The following is a 22,798-nucleotide window of genomic DNA, read 5'->3' as shown; positions in this document are numbered from 1 at the left end:
ATAAAGACATTCATCCAGATGTGCTACATATGTCAAAAGACCAGCACGCACATCCCATGACCTGCCCCTCAGAACCTGTTGCCGATCATAGAAGTCCCTTTTTCAAGAAAAGGATGGACATTATTGGTACTCGAAAGATATCCAGACTAGGCAAGCATTATGTCCTTGTGTTTGTGTACTATGCGACCCAATATCCCAAAGAAATCTCAATGCAAAATAATACCACACAGCAGATACTTGAACACATTCTATCGTATTTCTCAGGGGTTGGCTTTCCCAAGTATATACTAACAGACCAGGGTTTGAATTTTATGAATAAGCTTATCGCAGAAGTCAAAGGGCTACTCTACATTACCTCCTTGTGAAATTCTGTGCACCATCCCCAAACAGATGGCTTGGAAAAAGATTAACTCTCAATCTAATTTTACAAAAATTGGTAGATAAGGACGGTAAAGACTGAGACTGAATGATCCCATGGGAACTATTTACAGTAAGCAGAACCCTTCTGGCCTCCACGGGGTTCTCTCTGTTTGAATTACTCTATGGTAGAGAGCCTAGAGATGTCCTGGACATGCTCTGGGAAACCTGGGAAGAATGAGATGAGGCACCCATTCTCATCTCGAAACAACCACCAGAATGCGAGAACATATGAAATTGGTTCGAAATCTAGGGACTCATTACGAGGTGGGCGGTAAGGGATACTGGGCACTGTTAAAGAGATCGGTGATCCCTTACTGCCCAATTCCGAGTTCCCTAAGCGGGAACCGTAAAGGACGTGTGGTCTGACCCCACGTTGTTTACGGGACCCGTTAAGGGACCTTGGAGCTAATAACGGGCCCACAATCAGTGGCCCCATTATTAGCGCCTTCCCCCTTCCCATTGAGCCCTGTGGGGGCTCAAATGGGAATGAGGGAATGGCATTTGGAATGGGGACTTAACGGCGCAATGTCCCGGTAAGTCCCCTCTCCACCAGACCGCACCCGGACACGATTTTGGAGGCAGCCATGGCGCTAATAGCGCTATGGCTACCTCCAAAGTCGTAATGAGGCCCCTAGTTTGTACTCAAATGGAAATGGGCCAGAGCCAACATAAATGCACTTACAACAAAAAGGTGATCTTAGGATCATTCTCCATAGGACAAAAAGTACTGGTCCTCTTACCCACCTCAGAAAACAAACTTTTCTTCAAGTGGCACATGCCCTATGAACTAGAAGAATGAACAGAGACAAGAAACTCCAACAGTTCAGCACATCCGGTGAATCGGAGAAGACAGATAATAAAACCAAACTGTGTTGGGCCCAAGGTTGCAGGCGGCAACCTTGTTGAACAAAGAACTTGTGTAATTGAACTTTAAAGGAACCCTAATAAAAGGTTCAGAAGAAGAGTGGTCAGGCATCACGGGAACGCTCATTCGAAGGACTCTGACTGAAGCCTTTTTTGGGTTGTGTTGTTTTGTTGGAACTATGAAAACCAAGAGGCCTTAGGAGAGGCAAGTGTGAAGGATCAAAGTGGTTCTACGAGGGTCAAGCAAAACCCCTCGTACACTCGAAAGTCTTTGACCCATTGGAGAAATCTGATTGAACTGGGAAACTGGCAAATGTGAACCGACAGAGGAAAGCCTGCGAGTTGAGGGTAAAACAGTGATGTATCCATGAACATGTGAGAACCCGGCTGAGGGATGTCCACAATGGATAGTTGGTTAAAAAGACATTGAGCATGTTGAATGATACGTTTTTGAGTGAAAGGCTGTATTGAACCTGATTGAGGGAGGTTAACGTTGCAAGAAGGAACAGAGCCCGGCTGAGGGGGATCCAAGGGGCAAAGAGCAATCGCCCAACGTGAAAGATTACGATCAGAGCCCAGCTGAGCGGGATAAAATGGACAAAGAGCAATCGCCCAACGTGAAAAATGAACAAAGGAACTTTTGTTTTGTTTATTGTTTATAGTTCAGCAGGCCTTCTAAGGCAAGAAACTTTGTTGGAAAGAAACTTGGCCACCAGAATCCTGGCGTCGTTGAAAGGAATTGAAGCCTCATGCTGGTGAGGCCCAGGAGTGCGCTGTGCTCAAAGGTTCTGCCTTGTCCTGTGCTAAAAATGTGGGGAAAGGAGACCCCCGGCTATAACATCTTGACTTATCATTTATGAACACTTCTTTCTTTTCTTGTGAACATTATCCCACACTCTTTTTGAAATTATCTGTAAGGATTGACAATATTATTTTTTAGCATAGGCCCTTTTATTTGAAAAGATGCCTTTAGGACTGCTTCATTATTATTTGATGGTCGTAGCTTGCTCCAATCTTAGATTTAGGTTTAGATTAGGTGTTTTTCCAACCCATTTCAACAGTTTAATAAACACCCTTGAACTGTGATCACTTGTGTCTGTCTTTACTGTTGCCACCATGAGTTCCTTACAGTGTTCAGACATGTTTCAGCTCTTTTTGCTCCTTACTTATGAACATGGGGTGCATTACTTTTCTCTCTTCCTTTTGTCTCTATTCTTGTGGCCTGTAAGGATATTTGGCATGTTACAGCACAGAGTACAGCACTACTGCACAAGTAGCATTACAGCACTACTGCACAAGTAGCATTTTTTTTTTGCAGCACCACCACAAGGGTGCGGTGCATTGCTATATGGGTTAGCAGATTAACAAGGAAAGACAGACTATTCAGTCAAAAAACGATTTTAACATATAAGATGCAAAGCTATTTTTACAGTTAAAAGCACACGTGTTCATTTAAAAATGCACACTATTTTTCACCTGAAATGCCTATATTGCTAGAGACACATTTGAAAATTAACAGCTAACATATTAACCATTAACCTGACTAATAAAACCTTATTTTAATATAACTCACTAATAAAATGTGTTCTCTACTGCAGAATTAGGCATACTTTGAAAACCAGTTAAATGAGTGTGCAGATTTTTCCTCTCTTCTCTGCCTGATTATCCGTGTTGTTGTGCACAGTAACTGCAGGAGGAAGGAAGTCAGATTTGCAACAATTGCAAATGTATAAGCGAAGCTATTGTTTAAAAGTAGGAGGATGAGAGATGATGGATTTCATTGGAACACGTCATAAAGAGGGCTGAGAGGAAAGTTTTAGTGGGCAGTAGCAGGGAAAAAGACAGGCAGACATCTTTCTGCACTACTGGGGAGAAGACCTGGCTGTGGGGGTGTCCTGCTGCAGTCGAGACTGGGGAAAGCTGAAAGAATTACCTTCCCACTGGCAGAGGCAGTCCTATCTGAAAAAGCTGAGAATTCCAGGCAATGACCCCGGCTTGAGAAGGCAAGCGTTCCTTTTTGTTGGAGTTAAGCCAAGAGAGCCACATTCACAGAGAGAATCCTCTGAACAGATAAGGTAATTACCTAACTGGGGGAGCTGTGTGTGTGCACGAAAGTATGCAGTCAGTGTAGAAAAATGAAAGTCCCGTGCGTGTCTTAATCAAGTGCTAATGTTGCAATTTAAGTTCTGTTCTCCGCCACTATAATTGCAGTGTGTCATTGAAAATGCTTTGATTGTTCCCTTTTATTGCTGTAAAGAATGAGATCATGTCTAAATGCAAATTTTATAATACAGAAAATATTTGAAAACAGACGGGTGGTTTATTTTCTATTTACCATTACAATGCCAATGATGTGGGGGGATTTTTAAACAGTGCAATGGTCATTTTAAGACAGATGTGTGTATGTCAGAATCAGTATGAATAATTGTGAGTGACTGTAGTATAACTTGTTGGAGGTACATGAGCCAACGGGAAGAGAGACTCTCTGAACATAGCTCCCTACCGTATATAAGGTAGTGGAAATTACCACAAGACTACCACATATAGCTCTCTGTCGTAAATAAGTCAGTGAGTTTGCCCATGGTGGCGCACCAACACTATCCCTGGAAATTGTGGTTTCCCTAGAATGCAGGTCTGAGGTCTCTCTAGTGATCACACGAAAAATCTAAGCGAAGATAAGGGATTCTGGACATTGGGGCCACAAATAAAACAAGGGAATTATGCTCACCAAAATACCACCAACCACGTATACCAAATATGCAGGTCTGGGTGCTGAAATAATGCATGTCCATTGTATTATTGTTGCACATGGCCAAATCTGAATACAAAGAGTGACTATTGCTAAGTTATTTCTCGGCGGTAATAAAATACCGTCAGGCCCCAAATCTCCACAAAATACCCTACATATTTATGGTGCGTTGCAGGCCGGGAAAGTGATCACAGAGTACCTACTGGGCGTGGCAAGCGTGTCTCACACTGCCATTGGCACATTAAAGGGAACCCATTTTATAATAGCAGTGTGCCACTAAAAACGAATTTCAGAATGTCACAAAGGGAAACCACATTCTCAGATCTAGTGCAATATTTAGAGGCAAAGTTATTTGCACATGGGAATTGGTCTTCGAACAGTACCTTAGAATGGAGTAACCGCATTCAGGGTGAGGTGCAGAAAGAAAAACTAGACAATATTTTTGCAGAAGGCAGCATAATTCAGGTCTGCCTTACAAGATTATTGAATGCAGCCGATAAAAGTGCAGAGAAAGACTGTTTAATACGGCTATGCGGCAAAATATGGTTTATTTTAAACAAGTCCCTGCGATTGCAAGAGAATGATACTCAGCTAATTAACAGGTTAAAGACTGAATTAGATGGGGCAAGTAAAAATCAGGAAATGTTGAGAGCAGAATTGGATGTATGCCAAAAAGACATGCAATTAAAATGCAGAGACTTTGATACTCAGTTATCCAAAAGCAAGAAACAATTTGAAGATAGTGAGCAAGAATTGACACACTTAAAAGCCTTAGTGGATCACATTAGGCAGGATAAAGATGAGGTTGTTTCAGAAATGCAGATTTTACAAAAAGAACATTGCGAAAAAGAAGGTGATCTCCAGAGTGCAGAACAAGAAATGATTAAAATGATTCAAGAAAGAGACAAGAGAAATAAAGAGTTCAATGAATGCCAAATGCAAATGTGCGATATGCAGGAGGCAATTAATAAAATGAGTGATGAAAATAATTATTTGCATGATGAAGCCAACAGACTCCTTAAAAAGTGTAAGGACTTAGAACAGCAAATGTGCATTCCCAGGTCCCAGGAGAGGCGGCAGGGTACCACATTCAATGGAGTGGAGGTGAATTCTAGCTCTGCCCAAAGAGCTAGTGCCCCAGTGACAGGGCCGGTGACTGAACTTGGTTGCAGCGCCCTTGGGAGATTTGATACTCCCATTGGGGGCAGCCACCAATCTCATACACCTGAAAACAGGATTGAATCACAAAATAGTGCAATTCCATGCATTGCAACAAGTAGCCCCATAAAAATAATGAAATCCATTAAAGCCCTGATCAAACCATTTAAAAAGGGAGGTGAATGCTGCATTGAGGATCACTTAGAAGCGGTGCATGACATTTTTAAAGCGCTCCAGATACCTAAGGAACAGTACAGACAATATTTTCATTTAACTTTAGATGCCCCGACGGCCAGCATCATAAGGGGATTAAATGAACAGCAGAATATGACATGGCTGGAGTTTGAAAAAGAAATTAGGCGTCATTTTTCTCCTTTTCAGTCATTGCAGGAGGCAAAGAAAGTTGCGTACACTATTACTGCTGGACCTAATACATCACCTCGCCAATTTTTACAAGACTTAAAAAGAGCATTCTCTCGCTTTGATGTATCTTTTGACTCAAATTCCAATGAGTTTAAAACCGCATACTTCTATGGGCTACAGAAAGACATCATATCCCAATTGGTCCGTGAATTTGACCGTGACAAGTCCCTTGAATGGATTGTACATCAAAGCACCAAGCTATATGAGGTACTCTATTGTCAGGGTAGAGAAAGTGATAAAATGAAAGATACTAGGCCTAAATCTAAAGAACCCTCAGCCACAGTAATGGAAATCAGGTCAGCCAAAATGTCCCTTGAGTCTGCTCAAAGCCAAGGTAAAAATAATGTGACACCTGAACAAAGGGGTAATCAACAAAGATCGCCATTTACTGTACCAATGTTCCAATCACATGATCCTAGTAATAGAGAGAGCTACATCAGCCCTAGATATTTAGGAGATAGACCCCGGGTAAGATACCGGTCTGATATGGCAGGTATGAACAATAACCAGAGACAAAATCAAGATCAAAGAAATGATGGTCCCTACCAGTCATTGGGGACACAGAGCAGATTTGATCCCAGCACCATGATATATGGTAATCAGGATAGGCCCCGATATGTGGATCGATTTACTGATAATGGAAATCAATATAGGGGCCAGTACCCACAATCTGAGAGACAGGACATGAAGCAAAACGTGAACTACAGTCCACGCCAGTACAATGATTCCCCACCAGGGGACTATAATCAAAGGATGGGTGCAACCCGCTCCCCTCCACAAATGAATCAAGAGTTCAGAAACCATCCCAACCGGTATCAATCACCTGAGAGGTATCAGAATAGATCCAATCAGGGGGAAAACAACCAATATCGACCTAGGCCACAGAAAGAGGATCCTAGAGAGGTGGAAAGGTTCCAATGCCTTGAGGCCCAAGTGAAAATGTTAGCTGAGCAAATAGGAAAGCTCTATACAGCGCAAAAACAACCTTCCAAAGAGGGGGCTGATGGCCATAGCAATGACCGGGGGGCTTCCGAAAAGTGACTAAGTACTCATGATAACTGCAGTGCCAAAATGACAGATTGCTCTGATATAATTTTGCATAACGACTCTGAGATGTCTAATGGATTAAAAATGAAAGTACCAGTAAATGAAATTGTGACGGAAAGTGCAAATACTTCTAAAAAAGAGGTACGGTTTAACTTAGAGCTAAATAAAACAGTAAAGATTTGCACAAATGAAAAAGAAACATTAGGAATTCCAAAAGAACAAAGGGACAGATTTAAGAAAAATGACTCATGCATGGGGAATACCAGTGAACAGGGAGTAAGTGGGGATGCCATAGCTCCTTCCCTGGGCAAGCAAAACAATTACCAAACACAGACAGAAAAAGGAAATACTCACAAGGAGGGTACAAGTCAATCACCTGAAAAATTCTTTGAGCCACATATTTTTGAAAAGGCTGAAAGGGCTGGTATTACACTAAATGATCACAAATGCACAGAATTAAAAAATGACAAATTGCTGAATGATGTTGTGACACATGTTCAGTTGGAAGGTTGTAATGTGGTCTCTGATGTTACCCAGATGGATGGGCGAACGGTGGCCACACTCCAAAAAACCTCTGAACATGGAGAAATGAATAAAATATCTCGCACAGAAATGGGTAAAAAGGAGGGAAAAATGTCTTTTCATTTACCAATGTGCTTAGCCAAAAGTGAAAAAGGCCTGAGAAAGGTGAGCCCTGAAATCAGTAAGAATTCACATTTCTTATGTGTATTAGAGGAAGTTGAGGACAGATATTATGCACCCATCACTGTAGAAGAAAAATGCCACACCTTTGCTATGATTGACACTGGCGCACAGGCCACAATTATGTCCAAGGAGCTGGTAAAGAGTATCAATGAAGGGAGGCCTCCACAGAGTCAGATCACAGTGAAGGCAAATCAAGGCCCAGTGCATAACTTTAATGGGGAGGAGGTGCCCATCATAGGTGTAACTGAGGTTGACATAAAAATAGGAAAGCACAGAATGAAACAAGAGGTATTGATCACATCTATTTGTGAAATTCCATTTCTGATGGGGACAGATTGCCTGAAAAGATTGTCTCCTCTCATAGATGGGGTGAATGGAGTGCTGTGGTCCTTAACCAAAAAACCATTGAGGCCTAAGAAACTAAAATCACAAAACAGCAATATAAAAGAATGTCACACCGTTGCCAAAACAAATGATGCTGTGGAGGTATATCTCCAGAATAGCTGCATACCTAGTGTCACTGTTATATTAAGGTGTCAAGACAAAGATCAGAGCGACAATGAAAAACTACCTGTACAAATATACTTGGACCCAAGGAAAGATTGGCAGACTGCCATAGACGAACACACATTACGTTTCTATTTAAAAGAGAATACATGCAAACAGAATATTGTTCCTAAAACAGATTCAGAAAAACACATTACCACTCTGGCAGAGATACACATGGAAGATGAGCAACCATGGGTTCACGCTGGTATAAATGATTATCTTAAAACAATAAAAGCCACTTTAGCGCTTGAACATGAAAGGAGTTTCATTAATGAGAAATTGTTGCAAAAAATTATGGAGAGGGAAGAAATCCCGAAATTTAGGATTAAAAACCAATATGTTTCTGGGTTGGACAGTCCAGACTTTGAAAACCGAATTACAGGCAGATGCATGCTTAAAATTAGCATTGGGCAGAAAGCAATTTACCATAATGTATGGATAGTGAGTGGAGCACAAAATGAATTTTACATGGGCAATGACATCATGCACAGAATGTGTATGGTGTTAGATTTCCTTAATCAAAAAATATGGTCACGCCTAGGTGGGCCGGCGCCTGAATTTGAAGACAAAAGAAGGGCTTATCATTGTGCACAACTAGTTCCTTATGCAGTCGAATTACAGATGAGGAAAAATACTATTGTTCCTGCATTTACAAAACAGTTTGCAATAACACTGAAATGCAAAAATGGACAGCAGATGAAAGGCTCTGATGCATTTGTATGCCTGAATGAATCCATAAAACAGCAAGGCCTGGATTATGAATACATTCCATTGGTAGACATTGGTGAGGGATCTGTAAAAATCATGGTGAATAATAAAGGTTGTCAGGATATTCATTTAGAGGAAAACTCCCCATTAGGAATGGCCATACAAAAATCACATTATACGGCAGATTTAAATAACATGGTGATTGGGAATATTCCTGAAAAATATGTAGATGCCAAGGGCGAGTTGCCAGAACACCTGGACTCTCAGCCCAAAGGAATATTTAAAATTCATTCTGCGTATCCTTATGATTCAAATGAGACAGTGTGCTGCCATCAAGAGGATTGCATAATATTTAATTTAAATGAAAATGAAACAGGAAATCAGCCCATTGAAGTGGAAGCTGATATGCCAAAATATTTGAAAGTGGCAGCTCTACAAAAAGACACAGCCACACAGTTAGAGGAAAGCGCTGAGATTCCTTTACCAGAAGAGTTTCCAGAATTTTCCAGAATGGTAGAAGAGCAGATCTCCTTAGCGGATGCATGTAACAGCGATGAGGATCGACGCAATCTGAGGGAAATATTTATGGAGTTTAAGGATGTATTTGCAAAAGATGCTTATGATTGTGGTTTAACTGATTTACATGTGGCCACACTACCAGAAGGTTGTAGCAGAAATCCAGTGTTTGTACGCCAGTATAGACTACCGCTGGCATGTTTAGAATCATTGGCAGAGATTATTAAAAATTTGGAATCACGGGGAATAATTAGGCCCATTCATAGCACATCCAATACGCCTATTTTAGGTGTGTTAAAGCCAAATGGTCAATGGCGGCTGTGTGCAGACTTAAGAGAGTTAAATAAAAGAGTACCAGTATCTAGATGGCCACTACCATTCATTGATCAGGGCCTAGCTCAGATACATGGTTCAAATGTATTTACCACGTTAGATCTCACATCTGGATATTGGTGTGTGCCATTGGCAGAGGAGATACAACACCTATTTTCCTTTACATTTGACAGGTCTCAATATGCCTGGCTTAGAGCTCCGTTCGGGTACATCAATAGTGGGAGTGAATTTGGCATATTTTTGAGAAAGGCCATGCCGGATGCAGCGGAAAGAGGGACAATAGTTTATGTGGATGATGTCTTGATAAAAAATGAAAACCTTAAAAGCCATTTTGATGAAATAAGACATGTGCTTGGCCAATTGCAGAAAGCAGGCGCCAAAGTATCTTTGCAAAAAGCACAATGGTGCAAGAAAAAAGTGAACTTTCTAGGGCATGAAGTGACTGAACATGGGCTAAATCCACAAAGGAAGAAAATAGAGGCCATACAAAGATTAAAAGATCCTAAAAATGTGAAAGGAGTAAAAAGTTTATTAGGGATGACAGGCTATAACAGAAAGTTCATTGAGAATTATGCAGAAATCACTCAACCATTGACTAAACTGCTTAAACTAAATACTCCCTGGAGATGGGAAAGAGAGCAATCTGATGCAGTGGCTAGATTGAAGGAATGTCTTGTAAAGGCACCATGTTTAGCATACCCCATAAAGGACAGGGATTTCTTTATAGAAATAGGCTTTTCTGAACATTGTATGTCAGCAGTGTTATCACAAAAACACGATTTGAATCACAAAACCATTGCATATGCAAGTAAGGCATTTTCCCAAGTTGAAATGAAATTTAATGAATGCGAAAAGGCCCTATTAACCACTGTGTGGGCGCTACAACATTTCCGCCCCATTGTTCAGGGAGAAAAGGTGATTATTGAAACAAATCATCAACCTTTGCAATTTTTAGAGAGTAAAAGAATTAGATCAGGCAATCTAGCGCAATCCAGAATCACTTCATGGACGCTGGCATTACAAGGTTTTCCCGTAGAAGTAAGATATGGACAAAATAAAAAGAGCCCAATTGCTCAAGGGTTAGCTGACTTACATGACTGTGCAGCTGAACAAATACCAAATGAAATGGAAGTGGAAGCTAGTTTGCAGGAATTTGAACAATCACCACACAAAGCTTTTGATGAAAAAACATGCGAGGATTTGCCAACTGTATATGTGGATGGTTGTGCTTTTCACATTGAAAATGACAGTAATAAACAATTAGTGGCAGGAATAGGAAATGTCTGGTTGAAATGTGAAGGCGTTCCTAGTATAGGGATGAGGATTGGAGATAGGAGCAGTCAGGTGGCGGAATTGGCAGCCATCTATAAAGCAATTGCTACTGCAGTTGATAAAAAGTTCAGTGAAATTGTCCTGGTGACTGATTCTGACTATGCACGGAATAGCTTTGTGGAGTATTTGCCTGGTTGGAAAGCAAGAGGCATGATTACATACAACAAAAAGCCACTTAAACATGGAAAAATGATACAAGCCATAGACAAATTGGTGTCAGAAAATAATTTAACAATATACTGGAGAAAAATTCGTGGGCATTTAAAAACACCAGGAGAGGATAAGGAGGGAAATGATAAGGCAGACCATCTGGCTAAGATTGGGGCTGTGATGGGAGAATTGCTACCTATTGATTATTTAATGGGTGAAATACAAATTGATGCAGTCACACGTTCTAAAGCACCAAAGGAGGTAGATCAACCGGTGGTGCAGTGGAGTCATGACACGCCAGACCAAGATTTGATTGAGGCACAAAAGAATGATCAAATTTTGGGAATCTATTATAATCATTTGATAGATCCTGAAAAAAATCCTTTAACAGAAAATGATTGTATGGGAAAAGAAGAGTTGAGGGTGTTATTAAAGAACAAAACACGAATTAGATTACAGGATGGGCTCATGATTAGAGAGTCCATAACAGGGCAAATACAGTGGGTAGTACCCCTTTCATTCAGAGGACTAATGCTACACCATGCACACGATGCCATAACTGCAGGCCATAGAGGTTCACAAAAGACATTAGAAATACTAAAAGATTATGCTTACTGGCCACATATGTCCCAAGATGTGGAATTATATACTAGAGGATGTCTAGTATGCGCCCAATTTAAACCTGCTTCACCAATGCATAGAGCACCATTGATGAAAAGAGGCCTAACTCTCCCATGGTCAGATTTGCAAATAGACTATGTAGGTCCTTTAAAAAGGTCGAGCAGGGGACACCGTTATATTTTGAGTGTGGTATGTTTGATGTCAAAGTGGATTGAGTGCATTCCTGCACCAGATTGTAGTGCGCAAACAGCAGCCACATTGCTGGTGAACCATGTGTTCTCAAGGTTTGGGTTGCCACAAAGAATTGAGTCAGACAGAGGAAGTCATTTCACAAGTAATCTAATGAGTAAGGTATGGCAAATACTAGGTGTGAAAAGGAAACTACATATCGCATATCGGGCGGCGTCTTCAGGTACAGTTGAAAGAAGCAATAGGTCTGTTGTGGACATTTTAAAGAAATTTGTGGCAGAAGCAGGTTCCAGCTGGGATTTGCGTTTACCATTGGTTTTGATGGCAATCAGGTCGACTCCTGCCAAAGCAACAGGTGTTAGCCCCCATGAGGTCTTAACAGGTAGGAAAATGGTGTTACCACAACACCTACTATACAGAACACATGAGCAAACTCTAGTGAGTGCATCCACAGTTCATGAATATATTGATGAACTGAGGAGGCATTTGCAACATGCATTTGCTTTTGTGCAGAGAAATCTGGAAAGAGCTGCTGACAGTGCTAAGTCATATTATGACAAAAAGACATCAGTAAAGGAATACAATGTAGGGGATCAGGTGTACAAGTTTCATTTTGGAAAAAGTAAACAGAAAAATTCTAAATTTCTGGCAGCCTGGCAGGGGCCATTTCGAATTATAGATAAAGTATCTCCTGTAGTGTATAAAATTTTGAAAAATGAAGGTGAAACAGCAATAGAGCAGTTTGTCCATGTAAATCAAATCAAACCATGCCATCCCAGACATGAGATCAGGCAGCTTGAGCATGTGGAAACGGATAGAGTCCCTTGAGAAAATAAATGGGTGTGATCAGGAGGCAGTGACAAAGAAGTTAAAAAAAAAAAAAAAGTTGATTGTAATGATGGCACATAAACACTGTAATATATGTGAAAATATATAATATAAATAAATAAATAAATAAATAAATAAATGCACATATAACGGAAGCTCGTGGTTGGTGTGCAGAGAGAAAGTGTATTAAATATTGAATGCTGTTTTATATGTGTTTGTTTTCTTTTAACTTGTGTTTAATTTCAGAAAAAAGAAAAAAAAAAACGAAGTATTTTTACCAAGCATGTTTTATTTTTGGCAAAAGGATGAAGTTAGTATTGTGCTATGTACTTAATCTGTTTATTTTCTATTTTGATTTAGACGATTAACATTATTTGATCGGAGGTTCCGGGATCAGAGGCCACGGGAGACGATGGAGTCCTGGAGTCCCCTGGATGAAGACCAAAAGATGCCTGCCTCCAGGTGGAGGTGAAGACAAAATAACCGGAATGCCAAAAGAGATGACTACTGTGGATTCAAGATTGCCAAGATGAAAGAGTACTCGAATGAACCGAATAACATCGCTGGCCGGGACATACCAAAAGAGACAAAGCAAAAGTTCCGGCATATGAAGTTCCACGTATTTATTATTTTAATTATTTATTTTAACTTGTTATATTACTTATTTGTTTTAGTTAGTTGTTTTATTTCATTGTTTTTAATTGACTTGGAAAATTTAAACTTAAAGTAATGCCACTTCCACTGAGAAGGCAAATGTGGAACATTTTATGAACTGATGGACTCAGATGAAATGTTAATTGCAAATTTTCATTGATGCACATGAATATTCATTTTGTTGGATTGCTATATTGTAAAAAAAAAATAGAACAAGTTGTTTTTAGGAATTGGCTTGGATTATAGCCAAGTTCTAAAAACAAAAGGAGGGTATATGTAAGGATATTTGGCATGTTACAGCACAGAGTACAGCACTACTGCACAAGTAGCATTACAGCACTACTGCACAAGTAGCATTTTTTTTTTGCAGCACCACCACAAGGGTGCGGTGCATTGCTATATGGGTTAGCAGATTAACAAGGAAAGACAGACTATTCAGTCAAAAAACGATTTTAACATATAAGATGCAAAGCTATTTTTACAGTTAAAAGCACACGTGTTCATTTAAAAATGCACACTATTTTTCACCTGAAATGCCTATATTGCTAGAGACACATTTGAAAATTAACAGCTAACATATTAACCATTAACCTGACTAATAAAACCTTATTTTAATATAACTCACTAATAAAATGTGTTCTCTACTGCAGAATTAGGCATACTTTGAAAACCAGTTAAATGAGTGTGCAGATTTTTCCTCTCTTCTCTGCCTGATTATCCGTGTTGTTGTGCACAGTAACTGCAGGAGGAAGGAAGTCAGATTTGCAACAATTGCAAATGTATAAGCGAAGCTATTGTTTAAAAGTAGGAGGATGAGAGATGATGGATTTCATTGGAACACGTCATAAAGAGGGCTGAGAGGAAAGTTTTAGTGGGCAGTAGCAGGGAAAAAGACAGGCAGACATCTTTCTGCACTACTGGGGAGAAGACCTGGCTGTGGGGGTGTCCTGCTGCAGTCGAGACTGGGGAAAGCTGAAAGAATTACCTTCCCACTGGCAGAGGCAGTCCTATCTGAAAAAGCTGAGAATTCCAGGCAATGACCCCGGCTTGAGAAGGCAAGCGTTCCTTTTTGTTGGAGTTAAGCCAAGAGAGCCACATTCACAGAGAGAATCCTCTGAACAGATAAGGTAATTACCTAACTGGGGGAGCTGTGTGTGTGCACGAAAGTATGCAGTCAGTGTAGAAAAATGAAAGTCCCGTGCGTGTCTTAATCAAGTGCTAATGTTGCAATTTAAGTTCTGTTCTCCGCCACTATAATTGCAGTGTGTCATTGAAAATGCTTTGATTGTTCCCTTTTATTGCTGTAAAGAATGAGATCATGTCTAAATGCAAATTTTATAATACAGAAAATATTTGAAAACAGACGGGTGGTTTATTTTCTATTTACCATTACAATGCCAATGATGTGGGGAGATTTTTAAACAGTGCAATGGTCATTTTAAGACAGATGTGTGTATGTCAGAATCAGTATGAATAATTGTGAGTGACTGTAGTATAACTTGTTGGAGGTACATGAGCCAACGGGAAGAGAGACTCTCTGAACATAGCTCCCTACCGTATATAAGGTAGTGGAAATTACCACAAGACTACCACATATAGCTCTCTGTCGTAAATAAGTCAGTGAGTTTGCCCATGGTGGCGCACCAACACTATCCCTGGAAATTGTGGTTTCCCTAGAATGCAGGTCTGAGGTCTCTCTAGTGATCACACGAAAAATCTAAGCGAAGATAAGGGATTCTGGACATTGGGGCCACAAATAAAACAAGGGAATTATGCTCACCAAAATACCACCAACCACGTATACCAAATATGCAGGTCTGGGTGCTGAAATAATGCATGTCCATTGTATTATTGTTGCACATGGCCAAATCTGAATACAAAGAGTGATTATTGCTAAGTTATTTCTCGGCGGTAATAAAATACCGTCAGGCCCCAAATCTCCACAAAATACCCTACAGGCCTTTACCTCCAAAATTAAAGCCTATTTTTGTTTCCTCATTTGAAGTTTTAGATTTGAGATGTATGTTGGTTGCACTACATTTTAAAAATTGCTAACATTTAGAAGCTGGGCCCATTTTTCTGAAATGACCTATGACTATAAGTAAGAACATTGAGCCTCATTAGGAAAGTGGGGGTGTGGTGAGAAGGGGCGTGTAATGGAACTATTAGCACTTTAAACACACCATTACATTTAATTTTGGAGATAAAGTGGAGGAAACCCTATAATCCATGAGGAGATTTCACTCCACATCATCGCAAAATAATTGAAGATGAGCTGTGGGTGAAAATACCGTATTCAGTAAAGGCTCCAAATTGCCAATGGCGTCCTACAGAATACACGGTTGCAGATTAACACCACTAATCCACAGCTCATAATCTGGTGGATTTATCACAGTTATAAGTAGTGGTAACAGTGTCTCAATTTGCCAGTACTTTTGTGGGAGATACAGCTGAACCGCAATGGGGCACATTGGGCCTCATTACGAGTCCAGCGGTAACCGAGGCGGTAAAACTACCTGGTTACCGCCGGACTCGTATTACCATTCCGCCTCCGTGATTCCCGGAATTACCGGGGCATTACAACCCCGGTTTTCCGGGAATCACAGAGGCGGAATGGTGTTAATCCCCATTCCCATTGAGTCCTATCGGACTCAATGGGAATGGGGATCAGTATCTCGTAATGCTGCCGGTGTTTCCTCGTCCGCCTGCAGGCGGGCAGTGTTAAACCCGCCAGGTCAAACCTGGCGGGAACATCACCTCCCGCCTGCAGGAGTCGGGATCAGGCGGTCTGGAAACAACGGTGACGGCGGGTTTACCGCCACCGTTTTTTCCGGACCGCCTGATTTGTAATGAGGCCCATTGTTTTTATAGGGCTTCCACAGCTCTTACCTCTGAAGTTGCAGGACAGGAAAAAAGTGAGCCACAGGGGTGCAGGAGGAGCTGCTATATACATCTTTCATTGTGCTGACAATCTCTTAGCATCTATCTGGAACATTCTTTACACAATCACATATTGAAAATGCTGTTGGCTATCATTCCAAGTTGTTCAGCGTCCACACCTTCCTGTGGCCGGGTCCAATCAGGAATCACAACCAAGCAGAAATTGTGGAACACGTGCAATTTAGCTGATCCCACTTGGTTAAACGGTGCAAGGCAGTGGGTTTGCCCTTTTCTGGTCAATAAAAGAGGGATGCATTGCACAATAACTGGTAGAACTTCCCATTTAAAAATAAGTCTGTGAAGGTTTGCTATTCGATTAGTACTTCTACATAATTCATCCTGCATTAGCTTTTCCTTCCTATTTGAGGACTCATCCCCAGTTTTGACAATGTATGTTTGCAGGCATTTAGATTGAATTGGTATCCTGGGTACAATTTTCAAAACAGCTACCAATCACAATTTTGATCCTTTTAAACTTTTGGCAGCCACTCAATCCCTGGTTGACACCCGTTCCAATTGTTTCAAAGCAAGTTCATGTTCTTTCCTTCCAGCTGTGGATTTGACTTTTAATCCAGGTACCAATCATGCATCTGGCTATATCTGGGTCTGGCTCAACAACTCTCTATCTACAAAACAGGCAGCATCCCTACACATGTATGGCAACATGAGCATCATAATCCCTCTCACACAAAACAATATTAGGCTGTTATGCTCAGTATTGAACTTTACCTAGGGGAATCGTGGTGCAGATACATGTAGCGAATTCCAGGTGTACAGTCATGGTGGGCAGATGACTATGTTGGAAATCCTAGAACAAACACCATTAGGTCATGCAGGTCAGGGAGATAGAAAGGGATTACTTGCAGTAAGTCTGAAAAAGTCCAAAAAGAAGTTTTGACTTTTTGGCCTAGGTGCAATGGCCACCATCCATTGGTGTGCTGATATAATGGGGTCTCCTTGACTTGTTGGCCAGTCGGAGACAAGTGGTGCAGCAGGAAGCACAGTGATGATGTTTTGATTGGGTTGTCCATGGTTTAGCTACCTGTTGCCCTCCTGCACATTCAGGTTTATCTGACATGTGATCATGCTTTGAGCCTTGCTGGAGTTCACCTTGGTGGTGTTAATCTGAACCTGTATGTCGTAGAGGTGTATTATCTTTGGTGAAGCTACCACGTGTAGTTGGTTAGGTCCGTGGGTGAGGTTTTGGTTAAATATGTTTTCCTTTAGCAGCCCTGTCTTCAGTATTTTTCAGAAGGTTAGATGATACTGTACTATGCATAATTCCCTTGGTAACATGTTCTGAGGTTTGTCAGTAATGTTGGTGAAGGCTGAGCCACACTGCCTCTTTATGAAATATGAAAATATTATGAGTACATCACTGCTGGAGTGTAAGTGAGTCCTCTGCTGGCATGGAATTAATGAACCCCACACTTCCTATGGTCATGATGAGTTATGGAAAGCGCTATGAAGTGTATTCATTCTAGACAATAACAGGTTAAGCATTTTTAGTGGTGGTGTGATATGGTCTCTTTTGTTGAATTTCTCTACCAGACCTGTGGCTGTGTTCTATAGTTGTTGCAGGTTCTATGATGCCTGTGTATAAGCTGTTGACATAATCAATTCGTCATAGAACCAGCACTATGTCCAGAAGGATTCTATGTAAGAGGGTGAGTAAAGGAATTGTTTGTCTGATTTACATTAGATTGTGTGACAAAATATACCCTGCCTAAACTTGGGGTTAAAACATGGGTTGGTTTTAGGGGCTGGAGTTGCCCGAGCCAGTAGAGGCAGGGCCCAAAGGAGATATAAGGAGCAACTTCAAATCACCTCACTCACATCCCAACACTTTGGTAGTGGGCAGCCACAGGGATATAACCCTCTCCTCAAACTTATTGGAGGGCTGGGCCACAATGGTGCTAGTTATAATTCCACCCCTTATTTCTTTTTCCCGACCCATTCCAAGAACCAAGGCAAGGATCAACGACTACCCAACATCTCTAGAGAAAATAATTTCCTTTATGGTCATGGCTTTTAGAGGGGCAGCCAAAACTCCTAGCTAGACTAGATACTGGAGCGCATAATGGGGATGCCCTATTTGGCACTGCCCGCTGAGAAGTAAAAAACATTTTTTATGTAGAAAAGGTCCAGCAGTTACAAAGTTCTGCTGGGAGGAGTTGTGGGTGATTCCCACAGAGAGAGCACTATTAAACTGTATTCGTATAATACCACCTTGATATTAGTATTGGCCTAAGCCCAATCGCGTTGCACAGAAAACCCTGTTTGAAATGCTCAGATTTCTAATCGACTTCACCGCCATTTTAAGAATCATCCACCATTTTGATTTTAACTCTTCCTTTGTGTCCTAAAATGGTGGACAGTGTTTCCACTACAGCCGAGTCGAATGACCTTTGAATTGTGTCAACATTTAGGCTGACCGAGAGCAGACTTTTTGTTCTATGCAAAGAAACCTTGTGACTCGTATGAACTGCAATCCAAGTGTTGTCTGCGCTCACAAGCCTAATCCACATCTAAACAATGGAACAATGTAGAGCAAACTCAAATCGTGAGCTTCCGTTGTAATATATTGTGTTCTTCTTTTAAACCAGGCTTACTGTGAGCCGGAGACCCAATACTAACATGGTATCTTCATGAACAAGCAAACTTGTTAAATCTGTTAAATAATATTGTCATATTTGTCATATGAACTGGGCACAAATCCTAGCATGTAAATTATTAGTTTGGAGGGGGGCTGGACAATGATTGGAAAAATGTATGAAAGAAGCTGTGTTAAGATGTTCAGCACTCTCACCCTCACTGTGTCTGCTGGTACACACTGCGAGGTGTTGGGAGCCAGATAGTTATCTGTTTTACTTTGAATTCTGTACAGAAATAAAGATACTTGTATCTTTTGACCCGTGATTGGCGTATTTCATTTTGTGGTATTAAGCCTCGATATTTCTTTGGTCTTTCAGCACAACAGGATAGAACCAGATAATTCTCCCAGTGCTGCAGGAATATAGAAATATAGGACCGGTGCAACAAAACAGAATTACATGTGACAACCTTTGTCCCCTTTCTCACCCTTAAGCAGAGGTGAGGGACTGAGACCCACAAAGGTATTGACATCAGGACTTCCAAGGAAAGGGAGAGATATTCCAGTCATGCACACAACTCTTATGGGATCCTTTGACGAATCATGGGACAATGTAATTTCTCCCCTAGGGGAGACCTTTCCTGCAAGGCTAGGGAGGTGAGGCTGCTACGAATAGTCTCCATATGGGTGGTAACATTTGCGTTATTACCTAATAGGGAGAAACTCCCGTCCTGGGGACAATGATATCCACCTGGGAAAAGGCTGCCTTGAACTATGTCACAAAATACCCCATTCCCATTCTTGCAACCCTTTCCCACTATTGATAGTGAGACCATACGCTTTTGTGAGACACTGACTGTTCCAAATGTGAAGTATACTGGGATGAAGAACAAGAGAAGCACATGCTACTGTGAAAGGGTGGCTACCAGGTGGAATAAAGGGTGAACAAGGAACTCTTAAAGATGGTGTTGGCATTACGCAAGGGTGAAGTAAACAAAATTAAACAACAAGCAAGAAAGGACTGTTAAAGATCCATCATGGAATATGCAAGTCTACAAGTGAAACCCTGGAAGTTCAAACCGGGCATTTTGAAGCAGAAACCTAGCAAGTCCTTGAGAGGGAAGATGCAAACCAAGGAACGCAAGTAATGCATCCGACAGGTCGGAAAGGAGCCAACACGCTGAGGTCTGAGATGGACTGTGGTGGTGGAGTGACCCGTGGGTGGACTGGATGGCCGTGGAATGTTGCAGTGACCACCAGCAGTAATCTGACACAGAGTTGCACAGGATGATAGAGAGGATAAGTGAAACATACAGAAGCAAGACCCACATCCCTGTGAAGAAGCTGTGAAGTATTCCTGCAACGCAGGTTATGTTAAAGTCAGGTGGGGGCCGGGTGAAGGAAAAGTGATTCAAGAGTTAATCAGGAGTTATCTCCCTCAGCGCAGTGGCCAGTACCATACCACTGCTAAAACAGAGATTAAGAAAGAGTGTATCAGAATTTATCTTCCTCTGTGCAGTGGTCAATCTTCTACCACTGCTGTAGCAGAGATTAAGGAAGAATGCATCAGGAGTTATCTCCCTCTGCGCAGTGGTCAATTTAATACCACTGCTGAAACTGAGATTCAGGAACAGTGCATCAGGAATTGTCTCCCTTGGGGCAATGGTCAATCTTATACCACTGCTGAACCAGAGATTAAGGAAGAGGTCATCGGGAGGTATCTCCCTCGGGTCGGGACAGTAGTCAATTTCATACCACTGCTGAAGCAGGGAGTAAGCAAGAGTACATCGGGAGTCATCTCCCTCAGTGCAGTGGCCAGTACACTACCACTGCTGAAGCAAAGATTATAAGAGGGTGTACTGAGAACTGTCTACCTCTGCACAGTATTGAGGTTAAAAAGAACCTCAGGAGAGATACAGTGAACTCTGAGAGAAATCTCTCTTGCCCGAATAGCAAGTGAGATGGATACAATGGTTGGTGTTTCTATACTTCCTGGAAAGAGGTAAAAAGATTAAAACGAGCAGTTGGTAAAGAAATATCATCGGCGGACCATTAAGTACCTGCTGCCAATTCACGCAGCCGGTCAATCTTCTATGCTTGTGATCACGTCCTGATTTTTCACTCTGAATGGGTGTGTCTGGAAGCAAATATTGCATGAACATCTATATGAATGGAAAGGCAATTTCCTGAAGCCTTTTATTAAGTGACAGCTAACATAATAAACAGACCAGGGGCTCATATTTATCGAGGGTGAACAGAACATAAATGCATAAATATCATGCCTAAAATTGTATTTTGAATTACTCCTCATTTTAATGCATTTCTATGGCAGAGCGGGTGCACGGGTAGTACTTTATGATTCTACCTCCCCTGTCCCCTCCACGAGCGGCAGGGGACCACTCTGGTGGTTATAGTGCGTGGTACAAATATCCTTTAACATTAACATTAACGATGAAAATGTGACAGCACAAACATTCCATTTTCATGCTGGTGCATATGTTGTGGGTTTCAATGGAATCTGCCGGTTCTTTTCACACCAGCAAAAAGCAGGCCAATTTCATAGGAATGTGTTGTGAATGCTGCCTGCCTTACATAAAGGGCAGGCAGTATTTACTCACAAAAAGCTGTGAATAGAATTTCGCCTGCACTTTACACCATTCTTTTGTACACCAAAGTGCAAATGATGAAAATTATGTGAAGGGGACCCGTTTGAGCGTAATTTACATGAATTGAAAAAATTAGCATCATTATAGGATACAGAGGTTGTCAAACAATATAGGAGCTAATTTTACAAAAATATGTAAATTGCCCAGAGATGACCGGTTACATTTGGACTAACGTGCAAACAGTTCCTCCTTTGGACACTTTTGCCATTCACACTGCAGAGTGCACAAGCGAGGTGTAAAAGGGTAGCAGAAGTGCCTTTACTCTTCCCGTTGAACTTCAAAGTACAATAGCAATAAACGTTACTGTAAACGTTGCTACCTGTCATTTACGTATGACAAGCAGGTTTCACAATGGATTCCTATGGAATCCACCTGTTTATCGCTGGTGTAATGAGCAGGCGGATTCTATAGAAATCCATTGGTTTTAAACCTGCATGATATTGTCATGCTGGAATAAAACCAAGTAGTTTTTGAAGGCAGATGGTAAATGGGAGGCAGACACGTAACTACTGTTCCAGCGCACCCCTCCAACTACAAAAAGCCTGAAAATAACCCAGTGTGTGAATGGAGGTGCTAAAACAGGCGTAACACCTTTACTTTACAAATGTTTTTTTACACCATACTTTATGCATCAAGAAATTCAAACACAAGTCGATTATTTTTTCATTGACTTAGCAAAGTATCATGGAAAATAAAGGGGGTAATTCATAGATTTCTGCGAAGAGGCAGCGCACACGAGCAACGCAGAGAGGGAGTGTGATGCTGGAAATGCATCGGAGGGACAGGGCCTCCATATCCTTGTCCTTTACTGCTTTTTATTGTGTGTTCTGTCATGTTTTCTGTGCAGGAGTTCATGTGGGACTCCTGGCGGTGCAGCTCTCTTTCTTTTGGTGAACGGACCTGTGGGATACCCTTATGGCACCCATGGGTGGGGGTACAACCCTGTGCCCCTAGTGTATGTTTTTGGGCACCTGTGGGTGGCCCACAGAGCAGGGTATGGGCTGGTGGCAGCTCCATGTTGAATTTGACAGGTGCGCGGAGTATCCTCCATTTTGGGATACCCCGGCCCTGCCATTGGGATCAGTTGATTCCTGATGGAAAACAAGATGGCCCCGGTGGCCTCTTGCTTTCTATTACTCATTACCTTGTTTCCCAAAGTCCTGGGAAGCCCTGACTCTGTCCCTTCCCCCTGACTGGCTGTTGGATGGAAGTGCCATATATGGTGTTGTTGTGAAGGCCCAGTCAGACTAGCTGGAGCCTTCCCGGTGATGTATGTTGTGGGTACCTCCTGTGGGTGGGACCTGGGTGAATAGAGTGTGTGACGAATATACATTCTGTCTTGTGGGTGTCTAG

This window comes from Ambystoma mexicanum, chromosome 5q (assembly GCF_040938575.1).
Source record: "Ambystoma mexicanum isolate Mex_15411 chromosome 5q, UKY_AmexF1_1, whole genome shotgun sequence".
Taxonomy (NCBI): domain Eukaryota; kingdom Metazoa; phylum Chordata; class Amphibia; order Caudata; family Ambystomatidae; genus Ambystoma; species Ambystoma mexicanum.
This window is presented reverse-complemented; position numbering follows the sequence as displayed.